Source organism: Musca autumnalis, unplaced genomic scaffold, assembly GCF_047663935.1.
Source record: "Musca autumnalis isolate F117 unplaced genomic scaffold, ASM4766393v1 scaffold_1, whole genome shotgun sequence".
NCBI classification, from domain to species: Eukaryota; Metazoa; Arthropoda; class Insecta; order Diptera; family Muscidae; genus Musca; species Musca autumnalis.
In genome coordinates, this window is record NW_027411644.1 from 16,854,827 (window position 1) to 16,877,704 (window position 22,878).

Genomic DNA, 22,878 nt, shown 5'->3' on the forward strand with positions numbered 1-22,878 from the left:
GTCTCAATATTATGATACTAGAACCACCTTTTATCATATCCAATTGAATGTCTCGAGGAGTTGAGCCGATCTAGCTATGAGTGTCCGTTACGTTCAACTAAGCCTTTTAATCCCTCTACTGTTCGTAATTTTCTGTTGTCCGTATACTTTATCTATGTTCAGTAGGGTTATGATGAGTTTCTACATAAGATCACATACAATATTAATTATAAGATGATTCGGTACAAAAACCTCACTCACAAAATGATTTTAACATTTGAATTTATTAGAATTATGGCAATTTTTTGAAGTCACTGTAAACTGATATATAATTGAAAATAAACTTTACAGCCACATGAGACAACCAATATAACGTAACATTTACTTCTCACTAATTATATGGGCCATATAGGTCCACTCCTTCAGGTACCTCCCCCACAAATGTTCAAAAATTGTCGCAAAACTTGTGCGCATGATAACTCTTGTAGGGAATAACCGATTTGGTCCATACTTTGCACATCGTGTAATTTCTACCAAACTTAGATGAGGTTCCAATATGGACTCAATCGGTCCACTCCTTCGGGTACCTCCCACACAAAAAAGCCGACTGATACTTTTTTACTTGTTTTATTTAATTCTGAGAATCATAAACATGTCGTAAACGTTTTTTTTTTCTCAAATATATAATTTTTGTACAAAAAAAAAAAAAAAAAAAGAAAACGAATTATTCAAAATTTTTTGAAAGTGGTTGCTGCATGACCTTTTTCAATATTTGAATGGAATAAACGTTATTTTAGTTATTAGTAGGCTTAAGTTTATTCATTCATGCAACAGGAAATAATATTTGAGATTTTTTTTTTTTAAATCAATTTTGTGCGTATTTTTTATATATCAATAGAATAAACGTAAGTTTAGCGATTTAAAAAAAGCTCATTCATTGGAGGAACAGGAAATCATTTAAAAAAAGCGAAAAGTTATAACCCTAATTTTCAGCTTATCATGGATACGATAAATATAATAATGCTTATTACAAAACAAAAAAGCAATTTATATTTTACACATATTTTTTCTTTCATTTCAGATTAACGGCTAAATAAAAAAAATCTTTGTGAGCTGGATAAAATATCTAAAAAAGCAAACTATAACCCGAAATAATATAATTAAGTTTTGTAACTAAAAATACATAATAACCAAGCGCCGATGCAAACTAATATATACAAAAAAGTAAATAGCAAATGAAAAAATTTCTTTGTTATGAGAAAAGTGATAAAAATAATAAAAAATGTTATTTAAAATAAAAAAATATTTAAGAAAAGTGAATGAATAAAATTGCCGTCGGTATTTAGAAAATAAATTTCCGTAAATTGTTAAAATATACCGTTTGAAGAAAATAAAGTATAAAAAGTATTAAATATATACAAAGTGAAAACAATTTCATAAACAAAGCTGCAAATAATTCAACAACAAAAACAAAATTATTAAATATCACTGAAAAGGTAATTTTAAAATTAATAATGTAAACATTATTATTATTTTTTTCAAATATAATTTGTGAGTAAATATTTGTATTTATTTTTGTTCAATTACACTGTTCAACACTGAAAATAGATACAACTCCTACAAAACCCTAGTTGGGTTTCGTGTTGTTAGATCAAGTTTGCTTCAGAGGTTTAAACAAGATTCGAACTGGTTTCAGAGAAATTGCCTTGATTTGCTCTAAAAAGTCAATATTTAGTTATGTTCAGATGAGGCAATAAAATATAAACCCGATCTAAGAACACAAAACCCAAATATGGTTTTTTTCGAATCTGTCTGTACTTTCATAAAATCTGCAGTAGAATTTGTTTGCGCACAATTACCTTGAAAATGTTGCAAGTGTTATTTTGTATACCTTAATGGTAGAGAAACACCCTTTACCCCTAAGGTATAACACTTTGTTATGATCAAAATGTGGCTCATTGAAATAATGAGTTTAGACCCCAAATCCGATTGAGACAATTTGGAGTCAATCTAGCCGTCCGTCTGACTGAATGATTAACACGATAATCCTCGACCTAATGGACATAATTTGAACATTTGGAGTAAAAGGGAGTCATCATAGCATTGAGCGTTTATGTGGCCTCTCTGGAAGGTGCTTGCCTCTGGGAAAAAGATGAACCAGCAATTGGCTCCGTCATTGATCTCTTTTAGGGTGAGCTTTCTCTGATGATCGATAACAGTGCCTGCTGCGTAGTTCTGAGGTATCAACACGGACTAACCGTACATTCTTCGCCCTCCCGATAGTCTCGAGTTTTAAATATGTCGTCATCACGACAGTTTGTTTATGCGATATACCACGTCATGATAGCTCATAAAACATTTGTGAGCTATGATAGCTCATAAAACATTTGTGAGCTGAGGTGTCGAACAATCGTTCGATTGAGTTGACTCCCCTAAAAATATAGGGACACTTTTCCCCATATGGTCGAGCTTCAGTCCGATTTTCCGCTTGATATGTCCCTTTGTTATTTTCCCGAATTTTTCAGTTTTACCGTCAAGTACCTTAGGTTCTCTTCAGTTCAGCGTGCTTGGAGCGTACGCTGCTTGTGATGACCTGAAATTTGTACCATCTTAGATACCACCGACATAAGCAGGTTCATTTTTATACCCTCAGTCTCTTTGATATTTTCAGCCGTAAAGCTACTTACTTAGCTGGCCTATTACAGAACATTTGTTCCATAGTCCGAACTAAGAAAAGATATCCAATTCTCTCTGTTTAGTGCTTCGCTTTCTGGAATACCGCGCCTTGTCATCTCTTCATCCACTTGTTTGCGCCATCTATTCTTTGGCCTGCCAATTCTGCGTGCACCGCCATTTGGCTCCAATTTATACGCCTTTTTAGCGGGTTCATAATCGCTCATTCTTATTATATGGCCTAGCCAACGCAATCGCTGCATCTCGATACGTTTAACAATATTGATGTCGTTGTATAGCAGATACAGCTCGTGGTTCATGCGACGTCGATATTCACCGTCAACGCAGATTGACACAACAAGCACTGCCTTATCTGCTTGAGCAAGTACCCAGGCTTCGGAACCATACATCACGGGTAGTATCAGTGTTTTGTAAAGCGTAATTTTTGTTTGACGAGTTGTAGCTTTGTTTTTGAAGTGCTTACTTAACCGAAAGCAGCATCCGTTGGCCTATACAATTCTTCTTTTTATTTCACAACTGATGTCGTTTGTTGCGTTTACGGAGGTGCCGAGGTAGACGAAGTCTTTTATTACCTCAAAATTATAGGAACCAACTTCCACAGTTGGTCCGAGCTCAATGGACGCATTGTGCGTCGGCACCATTAACTTGGTCTTCTCACCGTTTACCGCCAGACCCACTTTAGCAGATTCTCCTTCGGCCTTCATAAAGGTATCAGTTACTTCTTTTACTGATCGTCCCATGATGTCTATATCATCAGCATACGCAAGTAACATGTGGCTATTGGTGTAAATTGTGCCACTTCTTTTGACGTTTGCCTCTCGTATATCCTTTTCCAGCAGGATGTTGAAAAGATCACACGAAAGACTGTCTCCTTGTCTGAAACCTCTTTTGGTACAAAACTCTTCGGAGAGTTTTTTTTCCTATTTTAACTGAGGATCTCGTCTCAGTTAATGTCTTTCTACAAAGCCGAATGAGCTTTGCAGGAATACCAAAATCAGACATGGCTTGGAACACCTTTGAACGTATAGGGCTGTCGAATGCTGCTTTATAATTGACGAAAAGATGGAAGGTGTCGATCTGCATTTCTTGGGTCTTTTCCAGTATTTGTCTCAAGGTAAATATCTGGTAAATGGTGGATTTGCCAGGTCTAAAAGCCGCATTGGTATGGTCCAATTATTTCGTTGACCATGGGCTTTAGTCGTTCGAACAATATCCCTGACACGATCTTGTAGGCGATGGGGAGAAGACTTATGCCCCTATAGTTGGAGCATACAGTCTTATCTCCTTTCTTGTGGACGGGACACAGGATGCCCAGGTTCCAATCGTCGGGTACGCGTTCTTCCTGCCAGATGGAGCTAACTAGCTGATGCATACACCTTATCAGGGTGTCGCCTCCGGTTTTAAACAGCTGGGCTGGTAGGCCATCAGCTCCTGCTGCCTTATTATTCTTCAGCCGGTTTATGGCTGTCTTTACCACATTTTGACCGGGTGATATACCATCTTCTGGGATTGGATCTGTGGTATCTTCGACGACTTTGCTACTATTGGATACCAACAGTTTAAATGCTCTTTCCATATCCTTAGCACACTATCTGTATCAGTTACCAGATTAACTTGCTGCTCTCTACAGGAGGATGTGCCAGTTCCAAAGCCATCAGCCGTAAAGCTAATGAGGATATATACTCTTTGATACGATGAAAATGTGCCTCATCGAAATGGTGATTTTAGACCCCAAGTATGTTTGGACGAAATCCGTTTCAGACTGTCCGTATGTCTGGCTGGAGCGCACGGTAACTCTCGAGCGGATCAACCGATTTGGTCAAAAAATCGGTTCTCGTAGTATTTTGTCCAAACTTAGTATAAGTTCAAAGATGGACCATATCGGTCCACTCCTTTGAGTATCTCCACCACAAAAGTTCAAATTTTTCGCTTAACGTTGCGCACGATAGGGAAACATTTCAATTGTAATTCGATTATTCCATTTGTAATTCGAATTCCATTTTTAATTCGAGAATTCCATTTGTAATTCGAATATTTCCATTTGTAATTTGAATTATTCCATTTGTAATTCGAATATTTCCATTTGAAATTCGAATTATTCCATTTGAAATTTGAATTATTCCATTTTAAAATCGAATTATTCTATTTGTAATTCGAGTTATTCAATTTATAATTCGAATTTCAAGTGGATAAATTCGAATTATAAATGGAATAACTCGAAAATCGACCAATAGTCGATTACAATCGATTTCCGGCCATTATCAAAAAGGCGAAGGTCGAGTTTTAGGACAATTGAAATAATCGCCAGACCGAAAAATTGCATTTTTTTATTTTTAATCCAAAATCGAAAAATCGATTACTGTTTTTCATTTCCTATCCCTATTCCTGTGGCCAAAAAGTATTCGCTTTTCAGTGCCGGACATTATGATCCCTTGAAACAATTTTAATGTAATGGTCAGGGCATTCGTTATATGAGCCCCTTTTGTAAATAACAGCCTCACACCAGATTCATGGTTACTGTCACTGAGACCCAGTATGGAGATCCCATATCTTAACATTTCCTGTTCGACTTGGAGAAACTTGGAATTGATATTTGTCTCGTCAATCCAATCATAAATCCATGTAGGATATCCAAAGGACGTCAGCGAGTATTCCGGTTAATTTCTGAAATTTTTGATTATCGATACGGTAGCAAGAAAATTTAAGAAAAGTGGGGTGTCAGCCTGCCTTTCTTAGTTTTATGTTAGGGATGCTACCTATGCGACCAAACACACAGCCATGTAACGGGAATATTTAGGACTCTGCTGCAGTGACTTTCTCCACCAGTTTTCACCTACTTCCTTCAAACGGCATGCATCACCGTGGCCATTCAGGCTAGAGAGGACCGCGAAAAATTCGCACAGTCACTCAGGGATAATAGGTTCTCGGACATATACTCCAAAATCACTTCTCTCCCTCTCCCACCAGACTGAAGTCCCCCCTCAATGGAGGGACTACGATAAATGGAACCTCATTTTCCGATATTTGTTTGATTTCGATTATTAATTTTTTATGAAAAAACATCTCGCCATTTGGAATTTCCATGAAACTTGTTATGATGGCTATTTAAGTCACAACATCATTGATGTCATTGAAAATCACAAAAAAATATTGTGTTAAGTTGTGGCGTGTCGTTGTGTGGAAAATGTCATCGATATTCATGCGATTAACAATTTAAATCCGATCAATCGATACGTCAATTCTCAAAGAAATAAAATTTGGTTTGGCAAGAAAATACCTTGGTCCGCCAGGTGTATTATCAGCAGCAGCAGCAGCAACAACAACAACAAGAACATCAGCAATAGCCTTATAATTGATTGGTGATTTTGTGGGACAACAACACGAATAATATTACAACATTATCCAACTTTATCCCATACCTCATATGTAAATTTTTGTAATATTGCAACTGTCACTCAATTTCAAGTTTCTGGCAACGCACACACACACACACCGAATATACAGCACAACAATGAAGATGTTGATAATGAAGTGGAGGCTGGAAAGTTGTTTCGCAGTTGCCTGCTCTTTAAGAGGTGATTACAATAAAAAATTCTGTTAAGAAAAAGAAAAAGCAACGCAAAAAAAATAAAAACTAAACCAAAGTAAATTCAAAATGGTTGTTGAAGAAATTCGATATCACACAACCACTTCCATTTCTTGTTGCAGCCATGAAGGAGAATAACTATGTTTTTCGCCTTCTTGCCGCTAACAGCCTCAGCAGCAGCTTAGACTATTGCCCAAGTCTTGGTGACATCTTCTCGAGTTACATTTAACACACAACAAAGTATTGATGGTTGGTTGGCTTTACTAACTGCCAGGCTGGCTGAATTGTCAAATGACTGACAGAGTAGAGCAGAATAGAGTGTCGTTTGTTGACGGTGAGCCGTGATGGACATCTACTATTACTTGAAGGCAGCCAATTATTTGTCAACTAAATTTGGTTGACGAAATTTCTTTTGAATAGTTTTTGTTTTTTTTTTTGGTTTTAATTGGAATTGCCTGTTGCTTTTGTTTGTATTTTTTCTTAATGAAAACCAAATGACAATTAAAAGCATCAAATACAAATCCTTGTTTTTTTATTGTTTAGCTTTGTATAGAGGATAATTTATTCACATTGGGTTTCATTGGAAAATACTTCACAAGAAAGTCTATTGTTTATAAACGAATTGTTAAATATTGAACCTAAATGTAGGTACACAAGTGGGGAGGTCACATTTTCAGTGGGACACTCTTAAGGTACGCCATTAAGTGGCCCATGTAAAAATAATTATAATAATTATTATTAAAATATCGATGAAAGATACCAAGCAACGGTCCTGACTGGCTTTAACATGGCAAATCCCAGGATTTATCTTGATCTCTCTTACATCTCAAGTGGTCTCTTACCTCCCCGTTACCTGGGGAGCTGCCTTTAACACCCTTTAAAGGTAGTGAGCTAACATGTGCCGCGTGTTCAAAATTTTGGTTTGAGCGTCGGGTTAGTGACCCATCCCTAGAAAAAAAGCATCCTACTATGAAAAAACAAAACAAAAGAAAAGAAAAGAAAAAAACACATCTAAAGTTGGCTATCCCCGCAAACGTTTTATGGACCATGACTTGCGAATCTACACCTGGAATAGAACAAGGTGCAGTTTACGCATTGGCAGATGTACTTGAAAATTACAAGGCCGACATTACTGCCATACCGGAAATACGGCGTCACAACAAAGTGACGCACTGTACTGTGGCTGCCATGACATAAAGCATGAGTTTGGTTGCGGATTTGTAGTTGATTGGAGGTTAAAATATCTGGTCTCCAGCTTCCCTCCAATAAATGAAAGACTTGCTACAATTCGGATAAAATATAACAATTAATTCTTTGACATCAGTTTTATTTGAGCTCAGGCTTCCACTGAAGACAATGACGAACAGACCAAAAATGTATTTTACGAGCGCTTAGAAGAATCACATTGATCACAGACATTAATTGAAAACAAATTAATACTAAAAATTATCTTCGCCTAAAAAAGGCACAATTTTCAAATAAAAAAAAAAAAAACATGGTAGTTAACAGTACCATATTTGGCATAAGATGAGTTGAGCCGCTCAGCTCCGATCGTGATGACATTTTTTATAGGTAGATCTCACCTTCCTGATCACGACAATATATAATTTCTTCTTGGGAAATCCATACTTCCCGAGATATCCTTTGAAATTCAAAAATTCCTTTGGTTAAAGCCCAGCTACTAAGAAAAAAAAATTAAATTAAAAAAAATGTTGTTCCCATGCCCTAGATTTGCTCCTGTCCATAGGAGATAGTCTTAAATGTAAAATGTCCATAGGAGAAAGTCTTAAATGTAAAATTTAAAGAAAAAAAATTAGCTGAGCGGCTCAACTCAACTTGCTCCCCAGATTTAAGCACCACGACATTCACAAGGGCACCTGGCTATCTACAGATCAGAAAACAAGAAATCAAATTGATCACGTTGTGACAGATGGAGCACACATTGACTCGGACCACTACCTTGTTACAGCAAAGGTACGTACAAATAGAGTACGAACAGACACAAAACGGAAGTTGGACATCGTTAAGCTGCAATCACAACAGATAGCCACAGCATATTCCACTCAATGGTCCAATTGCTTAATCAAAGCACCACTCTCCCCGATAACATATTCTAACAGCGCAAATTCCATACTTGGATTCCAGAGGCCCCCACTAAGGAATCCATGGTATGACCAGGAGTGTCGTGCTGCTACTGAAGAGAAAAATGCGGCATATAGCCCTTTACAACCAGTAGCCACGCGTAGCGCACGAGAGAGGTATCGGGAGAAAAGAAGAGAGGAGAAACGTCTTTTACGCAGAAAAAGATAGACATGGAAAAGAGGTAGTGTAAAAAATTGAGATGTACAGGAGTTAGAATCACGTCCGAGAATTCTACCAAAGAGTGAAACATCAAACTGATGGCTTTGGTACAGACACAAACTTGAACAAAAATTATGAAATTAAAAAATGTTGTGAAGCGTTACATAGAGCTATTTTAAAGAGGTTTTAACAAATTTGAACAAATTTTCCGAACATTTTTGAACTTTTGTGGGGGAGGTACCTGAAGAAGTGGACCGATATGGCTTATCTTCAAATGTAAACTATGTTTGGACAAAATATTATTAAGGCCAGATTTTGGACCGAATCGGCAGATCCGTTTTAGAGTTATCTTGCCCTCCAACCACCTCACACGGTGTCATGGGGGTTTTTTTGCAACTTTCAGGCTATTTTCTCAGGAAGTATGGACTTGCCCCTGATGAAACTTGTACCGTCCTGTGGAGGGCAGTGAATACAAGTTACTAAAACAAAAATCAGGGCGATTCGAGAGATGGCCCTAAACCAGGCCTGCTCAAGGTGCGCACCTGAGCTGTCGGTGTGTGTCAATTTTCTCACACACACAATTTAAAAAGAGAGCTTTTGTTTTTGTTTTGAATATTTTCAAAATTAAAAATCAGTCTCTATTGAACATTCAATGAGGAAGGTTCTGTTTTCGAATTTGTCTATGAATTTATATGCGTACACTGAAAAAATGAATGAAGATACTGAGTACGAATTTTTATTTGCCTAAAATTTTTACGGCAAATTAGAGTGTTTGGTTTGTCAACGCACTTTGGTTTGTCACGAACTTGATTTGCAACAAATTATAACATCAACAGTCACATTTGGTCAAAATAAAATAATTATTCTACTCTATATTTTGAAATATAAAATAAAAAAAACTGTTACGATATTTCTCACAGTATACAGAGAGACATAGGAAAATTGAAATTTGTGTATTTCAAAACCAACACAATTACAAAATGTGTTTGTATTTGTCTGAGCAGGCCTGCCCTAAACTGAACTTTTCCGAAATTTTGTGTGGGAGGTACCCGAAGGAGTGAACCTATTGAGACCATATTGGAACCTCATATTACTCTGGTAGAAAGTTTACACTATACAAAGTATGGACCAAATCGGTCACTCCCTTCAATAGTTATCGTGCGCACAAACTTTCCGAACATTTTCGAACTTTTGTGGGGGAGGTACCGGAAGGGGTGGACCGATGTAGCTCATCTTCCAACATAAACTAAGTTTGGGCAAAATATTACGAAAGCCAAAATTTGAACCGAATCGGTTCATCCGTTCGAGAGTTATCGTGCGCACCAGCCAGCAGGACAGACAGACAGACAGACGGACGGACATGGCTAGATCGACCCCAAATTGTCTGAAACACATTTCGTCCAAACATACTTGGGGTCTAAAACCATTATTTCGATGAGGCACATTTTCATCGTATCAAAGTGTATATACCCTCCTTAGCCTAAAGGCTGAGGGTATAAAAATTCAGAAAATTACATTTATGGTCAAAGATCTACACATTTTTAGTAGTTAAAATGTGTAGATTCTTGCAGGTTCTGGAACAGGCATTTAGAAAAAAACAGAAAACATTTTTATCAGGAGTCTGGCGATATCAAATACGACTCATAGACTCCGAATTCTACTCGCAGTACTGTTTGAGACTACGAAATCCACATTAGTTCTCGGCAAAATTTTAGCTAAGTTAAGTCGAAAAACTTCATCAACTGATATCCCAATGGTTGTTGTTCCGCCTTATTTCTATCATAATTGTACGATTAGATGTTTATGAACTCAATGACATTTAAAACTTTCCAAGGACTATGACTTCTGTCGGCACAGCGGAGGCAAACTTAAGAAAATTCAGAACTTTTGTTTTCTCGAAACAAGTTAAAAAGTATCAGTCGGGTTTGCCGACATAGATTTTGCACTTTTGTGGAGAAGATACCAGAAAGAATGGTCCATTTTGGAAGTGACCCTAATTTTAGAAGTCATTCCTTTAGATATGTATGATGTCAAGGCGTCATTTTAGTTGGTCATGGTAAGATTTAAAGCTTTTGAACCGTTATGTCAGGAAGCATGAACTTACCCACGAAAAATAGAATATCGCTGTAAACAAGCAGTGGCATTGGTCAAAATGTCGAATGGATTCTCGAACAACCCTTATATTGTATTTATGTTGAAATTTTGTTAGGGAGGTATCCGAATATGTTGTCGCATATAGACCCTCTTGGTACTTCATACACATATGTACGTCCGGAAGTAATTTTAGGATGTTCAAAGTTTCGGTAAAATCGGATATTGAAATTTTGTGTGGGAGGTACCCAAAGGAGTGAACCGATGTAATCCATATCCGAACCAAATATATGTCTCGAAGAAATCGATTTGGACCTTCGAGAGTTATTGTGCGCATCATTTTAGCGAAACATTTTGTAGTCTTGTGGGAAAAAGGAGTGGACCGATATGACTTAAAGTTCGGTTGATCCGTTTGAGAGTTATCTTGCGCTCGAGCCAGACAGACGAACGAACTGGGCTAAATCGGCGCCAAATTATTTGAAGCGGCTTTTGTCGAAACATATGAGAAGTCAAAGGCCATTATTTCGACGATTTACATTTTTATCGTTAGCATAAAGGCCGAAATTACAGCAGATTTTAATACCATTTATCCAATGTTTGAGCATTAACCCACTTTAAGCCACTGGTCGTTTAAACGCCACCAAAAATGGTTCCAAAAATTTACGCAAAATTTGGATGTTTTCGCACATTTTTGTGGGGTTTTTTGCATTTTCTTATAGTATTGTCTGTTATCTATGATTACATGCTCGTAAAGCTTTATTTGGCCTATGCATCTCCACGCAATTGGACTAAAACGCAAGCAATTAAAAAAATCTACTATAAGTTTTAGAGAAAAAAGTTAGTTATTAAAAATGATTAAAAAGTGTCAAAAATATCATTTTCATATAAAATTTTAAGTTTTCTCCCAAAAAAAATCTCGGCGCTAAGTGGGTTAATTTCGTTTACGGTTGTTTTCAGCTACAACTTTGTTAATGATAGGAAAAACATTCTGGTGGGTATGCTACTTATAGCAGATATTAGCACTTTATGAGGCACAACAATAATTTTTTCTCCATTAAATAAATAATAAAAAATTAAGGTAGTAACACAATTTTCTAATTGGTTTTAGAGATATACTCCACGGAAAACACTTGATATATCGTACATATTGTCCAGTAAACATGTCTTTTCATGCACTTCCAATCCGCACAGTACTAAACTCGTCATTTTTTGAATACAGAATGATTTTAAAGCCCACAGGGCCCCCACCCCTGCGTACGTCCCTGACTATAATAATTTTTCTGAAAATTTTGTTGGCACATTGGCTCTTGATTTCCGTTAATTGGACATATCTTCCGAAGCGAAAAAAACATTCGTCCATTTGTAAAAACATTTGTAAAAACATTCTGCCCATCCCTGCAACATTCTGACATACATATATCGGTTCAGATTTTATATAGCCCCCATACATATATATATATTCCCGATTTTGCTAAAACTCGTTCTATTTGATCGATTAAATAAATTTAGTATATGTTATTTTCTTAGGCCCCTGAGTAGTTTCACAGATTTTCGCAAAAATCGGTTCAGATTTGGATATAGCCCCCATATACATCTTCCCCGATTTTGCTATAATTTGCTCAGTTTTTCATGAATAGCCTTCATATTTAACGCGGAATGTTTCCTCAGGCCCCTGTTCTGTTTTACCTATTGACCTAGGTTGGTGAATGTTTGCACAAGTACTTATGAGGGCACAGGAATGGAAAATATCAACTTTGGTCTATATCGGTTCAGGTTTGAATATGGCTTCCATATAATATCGCCCGATGTCACTCAATTAGGAATAATACACATTTCCCTAATTTAATCAATAGCTCACATACATGTCGTGTTTAGCGCATTAAATACAAAAATCGGGCAAAAATATATTTGAGAGCTATATCCAAATCTAAACCGATTTTTTTCAAAATCGGTGAAACTGAAAAAGGGGCTAAGAAAACATGATATGTTAAATTTGTAGGCTATTTTTTCAAAAATTTACCGATTTATAGCAAAATCGGTGAAAGATATATATGGAGGCTATATCCAAATCTGTACAGATTTTTTGAAATCAAATCAAAATCTGTAATACTGAACAGGGGCCTGAGGAAAGACCCCATGCTAAATTTGAGGGTTATTCATAAATATTAAGCGATTTATAGCAAAATCGGGGAAAGATGTATATTGGAGCTATATCCAAATTTGAACCTATTTTTACGAAAATCGTTGAAACTACTCAGGGGTCTAAGAAAATGTCACATATAAAATTTGAAGGCTATTCGATTAAAGTTGACCGAATTATAGCAAAATCGGGGAAAGTTATATATGGGGGCTTTATCCAAATATTAACGGATATTTGTGAAAATCGGGGTAGCTTATTAGGGCGCTACGAAAATAACACATATTAAATTTGAAGGTTATTTGATTAAAATTGAACGAGTTGTAGCAAAATTGCAAAAAGATATATATGGAGGCTATATCCAAATCTGGACCGATATGGACCAAAGTTGATATTTTTCATTCCTGTACCCTCCTATGTACTTGTGCAAGAATGGGTCAACCTAGGTCAACGTCTTCTATTTTTATCCAATTTCGTATGGAAGCGGCAACACTGTGCGACGCGCAAGGCGCCCATAGAGCTTGGACCAACTGTGGAAGTTGGCTCCTATAATTGTGAGGTAGTAAAACAGTACGTCGGCCTCGGCACCACCATAAACACATTTCGTCAAACATAAATTACGCTTTAAAAAACACTGACACTACTTGCGCAATCAGCTAAGGCAGTGCTTGGTGTGTTTGAGAGAAAAATTCTTCGATAGATCTAAGGCCCATCTGCGTCGACGGTGAATATCGACGTCGCCTGAACCACTAGCTATACAACGACTGATAGTTAAATGTATCGAGATACGATTGCGTTGGCTAGGCCACGTCATAATAATGTGCGATGATGAACCCGCTAAACAGACGTATAAATACGGCCCACATGGCGGTACACGCAGAACATTAAGGCCAAGGCTTGGAGGGAACAAGTGGCATAGGACATTAGAAAACGCCATATCCAAGATTGGGAAAATACAGCAACAAACAGAGAAGAATGCAGATTTTTTCCCTAGTTTGGCTTATGGAACCAATGTTCTCTAAAAGACCAGCTAACTAAGTAATATTCAACTAACTCACTGAATTACTATTCCCCCGTATTTATATCTCATCTGACAAAGCAGGATTTTCTATGTATCTTCCACAATAATCCACTGAAATGGCAACTGTTAATCGATGTGTTCATTAGCTATAATACCTATAGAATTTCTTCTATGTACAAAGGACCTTTAAGATTTTCTATCCGTAGAATACCTATGGAAGGTCTTCTACATATAGATCTTTATAAAAGCTATATTCTATATATATAAAAGTTCTCCTATCCAATTTATGAGTCAGGGAAACAAACACCATGAAAGGACTTGGTTTCCTTATATTTTAGTCTGTCCAGTACGGGCCTATCTTCAGCATGACCCTAGTGTCCGGTACAGCGTGGAACTGCCGAGATAAAGGTGTTAAATATGTACATACTGCCGATGAATAGTTCTGCCCTGGGTCATATGTCTGATACTAATTCACTATTGGAGGGCAATAACCTACAGCGGCTTTCGCATAGAATTCTCGAATTACAATTAAAATAATTTGAATTACATCTGAAAAAGGTGTACTCTTTATGTGTGTTTTTAGAGCGCATCCTGGAGATCGTAATATTACAACAACATCTTCACACTTGATATAAATTCAGGGAGTGGCTCCTAAATTATCCTTACAATAGTCCAGAAGCTTAATCTCAATCTTACTAACCGTTCAATAAAAAATCGGTTATGTAGAAACTAAATTGTCGCTACAATTTTTCAACCCAAGCTTTTATGAACAAAAATTTTATTTTGCTTTTCAAAATAGTCAGGCTTAATCCCATAGTCGTTGTTTTAATATTTTATTAAAACAACTTTAGATTATTAGTGGAAAAAAATTGTTAATTAATCCTGAATTAATTTGTCTGCCTAGTTGGCAAGCAAACGCATTTAAGAATCATTTACAGCATTTACAATGATGATAATGGGAATGAACGTTGAAAGTTTAACTCTCCCGTTGAACGTTGAAAGTTTAACTCTTAAACTTGTTTAGCCACTTTATAAAAAATGCATTATGTTTGCTGTTGCCGTCCGGTTTTTCATTCAAAAAAATACTCTTAACACGATTTCTGCTACAATTCATGCAGGCAATCAATCAAAGATCTTTAACTCTCTCACATTTCTAATGTCCATGCAACAACACACCGTATGTCTGTCATGATATTTGTCAGTTGCTTGAGTGGTTTGGTGCCACTTCTTGTTACTAGAATTGTTGTTTTTTTATTTTTGCGCACGGAAGCTGCCGTTAGCGAACAGTTTAAGCTGCCGTTTCGAATAATGTAAAATGTTTTTTTAAAGATAAAGAACAATCTTCTATTACACTCTTTTTATTCTATTTAAGGTAATGTATAAAAATTCAAACTGTTGAATTGAGCAGAGGTAATCTTGGAGTAGGTCTCTATTTGACTTACAAATTCTTTGGTGCTATATAAATGGTGTCATGCTATGTTCCAGACGCCGTTCGGCCTCGGCATAAAAAGTTCGTTCCGTATCAATGAGCTACAAGTGGGGTCGGGCAGCACTCAATTGTAGATTTTGAAAAGTAACGGACAGAAAATGTTTAAATTAAAAATAATTTTGCTATAATATGTTTCTTGTGGTAATCTTCGGTATCTTCGGAAAAATTATATAGTTATTCGAGGTGTAATCGAAAAGTTTGGAGCCTAGGCAACAACGAGGAAAGTTAGAAAGTACCATTGGAATGTTAGATATGTTTTAGCATAATCGTACTCACTACAGTTTTACATACGACCATGTGTTGCGCTGTTTACAGCCACTTAAAAAATCAATTTGCCAAAAAAAAAAAAAAAAAAACACAAGTGAAAAGTCGTTAAGTTCGACCGGGCCGAACTTGTTATACCCTCCACCACGAGTTGTATGGAAGTAAAGTGGAACAATTAGTTTCCTTTCGTTTATGAAGAAGACAAAAACTATGGGTCTACATTTCAAAGTACCGAAAATTCGGAGGGACCGCTCTATGGGGGCTATATAAAGGTGTGGACTATACAGACAAAATTCTGGGGGAATGTTTTGTAGCCCCAACGAAGACTAAATACCAAATTTCAGCCATTTCGGTGGGATAATGAAGCTATAAACTTGAAAAAAGCGAAAATAGGGAGGTACCATTCTATGGGGGCTTTATAAAAGTGTGGACCTATACAGACAAAATTCTAGGGGAATGTTTTGTAGCCTCAACGAAGACTAAATACCAAATTTCAGCCATTTCGGTGGGATAATGAAGCTAAAAACTTGAAAATACCGAAATTCGGGAGGTACCGTTCTATGGGAGCTATATCAAAACGTGGACCGATATAGCCCATTTGCAATACCAAACATCCTAGGAGTAATAGAAACTTCTATACCAAATTACAAAGCTCTATCTTAAAAATTGCGAGCTGTATCTTGATTTCAACAGACAGACAGACGGACGGACAGAACATGGTCAGATCGACATTGAAATTTAGCCTGATCAAGAATATATATACTTTATAGGGTCTCCGACGAATATTTGGATGTGTTACAAACGAAATGACAAATTTAATTATACCCTCAATAGTATGGTGGAGGGTATAAAAAAAAACAAGTAAGAATCACGTTAAGTTCGGCCCGGCCGAACCTGTTATACCCTCTACCACGACTTGTATTCAAGTAAAACTGAACAAATAGTTTCCTTTCGTGTTGTGTAAAACACGGTGGCTAACTTTCGAAATACCGCAAAATGGGAGGTACCGTTCTATGGGGGCTATGTGAAGGCGTGAACCTGTACGGACAAATTTTGGGGGCAATGTTATATACCACCAAGAAGACTACCAAAATTCAGCCATTTCGGTGGAATATTGAGGGCATGAACCTGTACCGACACATTTCTGGGGAAAGTTTTATACCTTCAGCTACAACTAAGTACCAAATTTCAGCCATTTCAGTGTGATAATGAAGCTAAAACCTTCAAAATATCGAACATCGGGTGGTAGCGTTGTATGGGGGATATATCAAAGCATGGACTGATATAGCCCATTTCCAATACCAAACTTCCTAGGAGTGATAGAAACTTCTATACCAAATTAAAAAGCTCTAACTTAAAAATTGCGAGCTGTATCTTGATTTCAACAGACGGACGGAATAGAATTTTACCCTGATCAAGAATATACATACACACTTTATAGGGTCTCCGATGAATATTTCGATGTGTTACAAACGGAATGACAAATTTAATTATACCCTCCAGATTACGGTAGCCGATTTTGACACTCATGAGTCACTTGCTGAAAAACAATTGTAAATGTGGATTGCCACTCTAAACAATAAGTGCAAGTGTGGCTAGCCATTCAAAAAATAAGTTATCTGAAATCATGGGTCACCAACCACTACAAATGCAACCGTTCTGTTTGTGTTGGCCAAACACGTGATTTTCCATCCTTCTATCCGAATAGATAGCACCTACGAATTTTGTATACAGTGATATTTTGCCACTTATTTTACCATTTACGTATAAGCAACGGTCTTGATACGTTTAGTTTTTTGTGGTGGTGGAAAAAATTACTTACTTACTTAACTGGCCCATCACAGAACATTTGTTCCATAGACCGAACTAAGAAAAGATCTCCAATTCTCTCTGTTTCGTGCTTCGCTTTTTGGAATACCGCGCCTTGTCATCCCTTCATCCACTTGTTTGCGTCATCTATTCCTTGGCCTGCCAATTCTGCGTGCACCGCCAAACGGTCCGTATTTATACGCCTTTTTAGCGGGTTCCTCATCGCTCATTCTTATTATATGGCCTAGCCAACGCAATCGCTGCATCTCGATACGTTTAGCTATATTGCTGTCGTTGTATAGCAGATACAGCTCGTGGTTCATACGACGTCGATATTCACCGTCAACGCAGATTGATCCGTAGATCTTTCGAAGAAATTTTTTCTCAAACACAACAAGCACTGCCACGTGTGCTTGCGCAAGTACCCAGGCTTCGGAGCCATACATCAGCACGGGTAGTATCAGTGTTTTGTAAAGCGTTATTTTTGTTTGACGAGATGTGGCTTTGCTTTTAAACTGCTTACTTAAACCAAAGTAGCATCTGTTGGCCAATACAATTCTTCTTTTTATTTCACAACTGATGTCGTTTGTTGTGTTTACGGAGGTGCCGAGGTAGACGAAGTCTTTTACTACCTCAAAAATTATAGGAAACAACTTCCACAGTTGGTCCGAGATCAATGGAAGCATTGCGCGTCGACACCATGGGCTTTAGTCGTTCGCACAATATCCCTGACACTATCTTGTAAGCGATAGGGAGAAGACTTATGCCCCTATAGTTGGAGCATAAAGTATTATCTCCTTTCTTATGGACGGGACACAGGATGCTAAGGTTCCAATCGTCGAATACGCGTTCTTCCTGCCAGATGGCGCTAACTAGCTGATGCATACACCTTATCAGCGTGTCGCCTCCGGTTTTGAACAGCTCGGCTGGTAGGCCATCAGCTCCTGCTGTCTTATTATTCTTCAGCCGGTTTATTGCTGTCTTTACCTTGGCCGGGTGGTATACATTCAATACCATCTTCTGGGATTGGATCAGTGGTATCTTTGTCGACTTTGCTACTATTGGATACCCACAGTTTGGAAAAATGCTCTTTCCATATCCTTAGCACACTCTCTGTATCAGTTACCAGATTACCTTGCTGGTCTCTACTGGAGGTTGTGCTAGTTCCAAAGCCATCAGTTTGATGTTTCACTCTTTGGTAGAATTTTCGGACTTCATTTTGGCTCCTGTACATCTCGATTTGTTCACACTCCCGCTTTTCCATCTCTCTCTTTTTCCTGCGGAAAAGACGTTTCTCCTCTCTTCTTTTTCTCCCGATACCTCTCTCGTGCGGTACGCTTTGCTACTGATTGTAAAGTAGCCCTATATGCCGCATTTTTCTCTTCGGTAGCAGCACGACGCTCCTGGTCATACCATGGATTCCTTGGTGGAGGTCTCTGGTATCCAAGTACTGATTTTGCGGCTGTTTACATGGAGTGGGCAATGTTTTGCCATTGTTCTGATATTTTATCGGGACGAGGAGTGCTTTGATTAAGAAGTTGGTCCAGTTGAGTGGAAAATGCTGTGGCTATCTGTTGTGATTGCAGTTTACCGATGTCCAACTTCCGTGTTGTGTCTTTTGGCACTTTGTTTGCTACGTTTAATCTGGTACGTACCTTTGCTGCAACAAGGTAGTGGTCCGCATCAATGTTTGCGCCTCGGAACGATCGTACATCCAACACGCTCGATGAATGTCTTCCATCTATCACAACATGATCAATTTGATTACTTGTTCTTTGATCTGGAGACAGCCAGGTGCCCTTATGAATATCGAGATTATTAAATCTGGTACTGCTAACTAATGTTTTTGCAGCTGCAAAGTCTATCAGCCTCATACCATTGTCAGATGTTTCACTGTGGAGACTGAATTTCCCGACTGTTGGGCCAAAGATATTCTCCTTTCCAATTTTGGCAATAAAATCGCCTTGTATAATTTTAATGTCATGGGCAGGGCAACGGTCATATGTTTCTTCTAAGCGCTCGTAAAATAAATCTTTGGTCTGTTCGTACTTGTCGTCAGTGGGAGCATGAGCGCAAATTAAGCTGATGTTGAAGAATTTTCCTTTTAATCGAATTCCAGCGAGTCTTTCATTCACTGGGGTGAAGCTGGAGACCAGATGTTTTAACCTCCGACCAACTACAAATCCGCAACCAAACTCATGCTTTGTTTCATGGCAGCTATAATACAGTACGTCACTTTTAGGTGTTGTTGTGACGCCTTTCCCAATCCATCGTATTTCCTGTATGGCAGTAATATCGTCCTTTTCAAGTACGTCTGCCAATGCGAAGACTGCGAAGACTGCACCTTCTCTATAAAGAGTGCGAACCATCCAGGTGCAGATTCGCAGATCATGATCCTTAAAACGTTTGCGGGGTTCGTCAACTTTAGAGGGGTTTGTTTTTCTTTTCTTTCGTTTTTTTTTCATAGAAGGCTGTTTTTTCAAGGGGAGGGTTACTAACCCGACGCCCAAACCCAAGTTTTTAACTTTCTTATGGGTGAACGCGCGGCACATGTTAGCTCACTACCTTTAACGGGTGTTAAAGGCAGTTCCCCAGGTGACACAACGGGGAGGACAGTGTCACTTGAGATGAAAGAGGGACCAAGATAAATCCTGGGCTTTGCCATGCTAAAGCCGGTCAGGACCGTTCCTTGGTATCTTCCATCCCCTACGTCACCCGGTGGAAACAATTCTTGAGTGCAAAAAACAAGATCAAGTTGTGTGCTTGATTTTCAAGTGTTTTTTTTTTTGTAACAGAATGCATATGCATATTGTTCCTATCTCCAACAGGAAAAAACCTTCATTATACCCCAACTTTAAGACAAATAAACCTGTGAAGAGCTGAGTTGGGCTGAGCCCAACATTTTATACCCTCTACCATTAATTACAGTGAAAGCATATTTCAGCCATTTCTTTTGGATAATGCCGCTAAAACTTTAAATATGTCGAAAGTAGGGCGGTAGCGTTCTATAGACACTTCTGTGCTGAAATATTTGATAGCTCCAAAAGAGACTAAATATTAAATATTAGCCATTTGAATAATGTGGCTAAAACATACAAAATCAGGATGTAGCGTTATATGGGGGGTATATCAAAACGTCGATCTATACTAACAAATTTCTGACGGAAAGTTTTTAGACTCAAAGAAGACTAAATACCAAATTTTCTATATTTCGGTAAGAGAATGTGGCTAGAACTTAAAAAATACCGAAAATCAAGAAGTACGCTTCTATGGGGATATAGAAAGACGTGGACCTATACTGATAATACTCTTCTGGAATATTTTATAACTCTTGGAAGACGAAGTAACGAATTTCAGCCATTTTGGTAGGATAATGAAGCTAAAACCTTAAAAATACCGAAAATCGGGAGGTACCGTTCTATGGGGGCTATATGAAGGTGCGGGCCGATACCGACAAAATTCTGGGGGAAAGTTTTAGACCCCTAAAGAAGACTACGTACCAAATTTCAGCCATTTTGGTAGGATAATGAAGCTAAAACCTTAAAAATACCGATAATCGCGAGGTACCGTTCTATGGGGGCTATATCAAAACGTGGACCGATATATCCCATTTTCAATACCAACCATCCTGCAAGTAATAAAATCCTCTGCACCAAATTTTGACTCTCTATCTTTAAAATTGCGATCTGTATCTTGATTTCAACAGACAAACAGACGGACGGACAGACGGACATGGTCAAATCGACATAGAATTTTATGATGATCAATAATATATGGTAACATGGGGCGCCTTTGCCACGTTTTTGTTCAAAATGTTGTCATACCGACACCGTTAAAGTTTTTTCAAACATTATTTTTGGTACAAATATTAGCGTATCTTGACTATATGTTTTGATATATCACCAATATTTTTGAAAATTTAACATAGCTGAAGCCAAGGTTTACCCTTTTAGAGCACGCGACTTGTGATTGTATATTATACAAATTAAACATTTTTGGATAAAATGAAATGTTTTTGGACGTGGCAAAAAATTTTGGCCTTAAAAGATAATTTGCGTGGAAGCTGTGGCTATATTTATGTTAAAAAATGGGTAAAAATGGGTTGAAGCCACCATGTCTTTTTTGTTTTCTCTCGATTTGTGAGTAAACCACTCTTCTCTCGATTTTCTTGTCAAAGTAAAAGTAGAAGCAAACTAAATAAGCATCATCTCACTAATGCATTACTTTTCAATATTTGAACTGCTTCTACCCTTAAATGATGCTGACATTTTGAAGCCAGATTTACACTGTTTTTTTTGAAAATTCCTTCTAATTTCATTCCGCAAACAGGTTTTTCAAAAAACCATATATAGGATTGTAGTACTTGCGATTCTGAGTTATTTGATACGTATATTGTGAATGTTGTCTGCACAGCTTCATAGAAATCTGCATCCAAATGCGGAAATTTCGTGCGAAAATTTTTCTAAAAATCATATTTTTCGGGTCTAATATTTTCAATTGTCTCTAGAATACCTCGTACTCCATTGCACATTTTAGTTTTTTACGATCCGGATCCAATAAATCATTCCTCGTGAAAATCCATCTACTAAAACGCGAGTTACGAGAAATTTCAAAGTAGAAAAATCACCTAAAATTGTTTTTGAAAATATCACGTATTTTATCGCCTTTTCTGCGGATCGTTTCCACTGCAATGAAAAAACTAGTGCAGCATCTTCGTTTTAGCGGAAACAGAGATTTGAAAACTTCACTGATAAGGAAGCTACATTCATTTTATCCCAAAAAATGGTGTGTGATGCTACATCCACGGTCCTTGATTGATCGCCTTCAAATAGATATATATCGATGTAGATTTTCTTGGTGGACACTGAAATCGGATGCGGACAAAAATTGTATGCACTTTGCGCAAATTAGCGATATTTTATTAGTTTTTTAATGCTAAGATGCAGCCGATGCTACATCTTAGACTCCAAATTATATTTCGAAAAATATATAAAACTTAATAGATATGGTCTTGCTGTACATGAAAATCACATGCGGACAAAATGGTTTTGATAATTACGCGATTTACACGTATTTTAAAATGCATATAAATTAAAATGGGTTATTAGACCTCTATTTCCATTTCAGAAGCTTTGAGATATATCCTCATCAACCCAATTACCTTCCCTAATGGGAAAGCTTTAATATGAATGACAATAAAGCAAAATCCGTCTATTTTGTTGGGAGATTTAAGCAAAATGAAAGAAGTATTCCTATAGTTTTTTTACAATATTTTCTACTACATAATGCATGTGAAAAAATATTTTTTCAAACAAAAAATATTTTTTTGACCAAAATATATGCTTATTATGGATATAACATCGAAACTATTACACTAATCTGTATGATTATAGTCTCATTTGATTGACCGTGAAGTTTTGATCCACAATACATTTTTATGTAATTTTATGACCACTAAATGGGCCTTAATTTTGAAAAAAGTTGACTTATATTCAATAATTTATCAA

At 37.2% G+C, this 22,878-nt stretch overlaps 1 protein-coding gene across 12 annotated transcripts in view; it reads left to right on the top strand.

The window, feature by feature from the left end:
• The window catches only part of dsx (transcription factor doublesex), a 480,086-nt gene that overhangs the window by 54,665 nt on the left and 402,543 nt on the right, over nucleotides 1-22,878 (top strand). For all 12 annotated transcript variants that reach the window (XM_073968073.1, XM_073968088.1, XM_073968097.1 and 9 more), the window contains one exon: nucleotides 1,061-1,475. The gene's annotated coding sequence lies outside the window, so the exon portion shown is untranslated. The remainder of the gene's footprint in view (nucleotides 1-1,060; nucleotides 1,476-22,878) is intronic.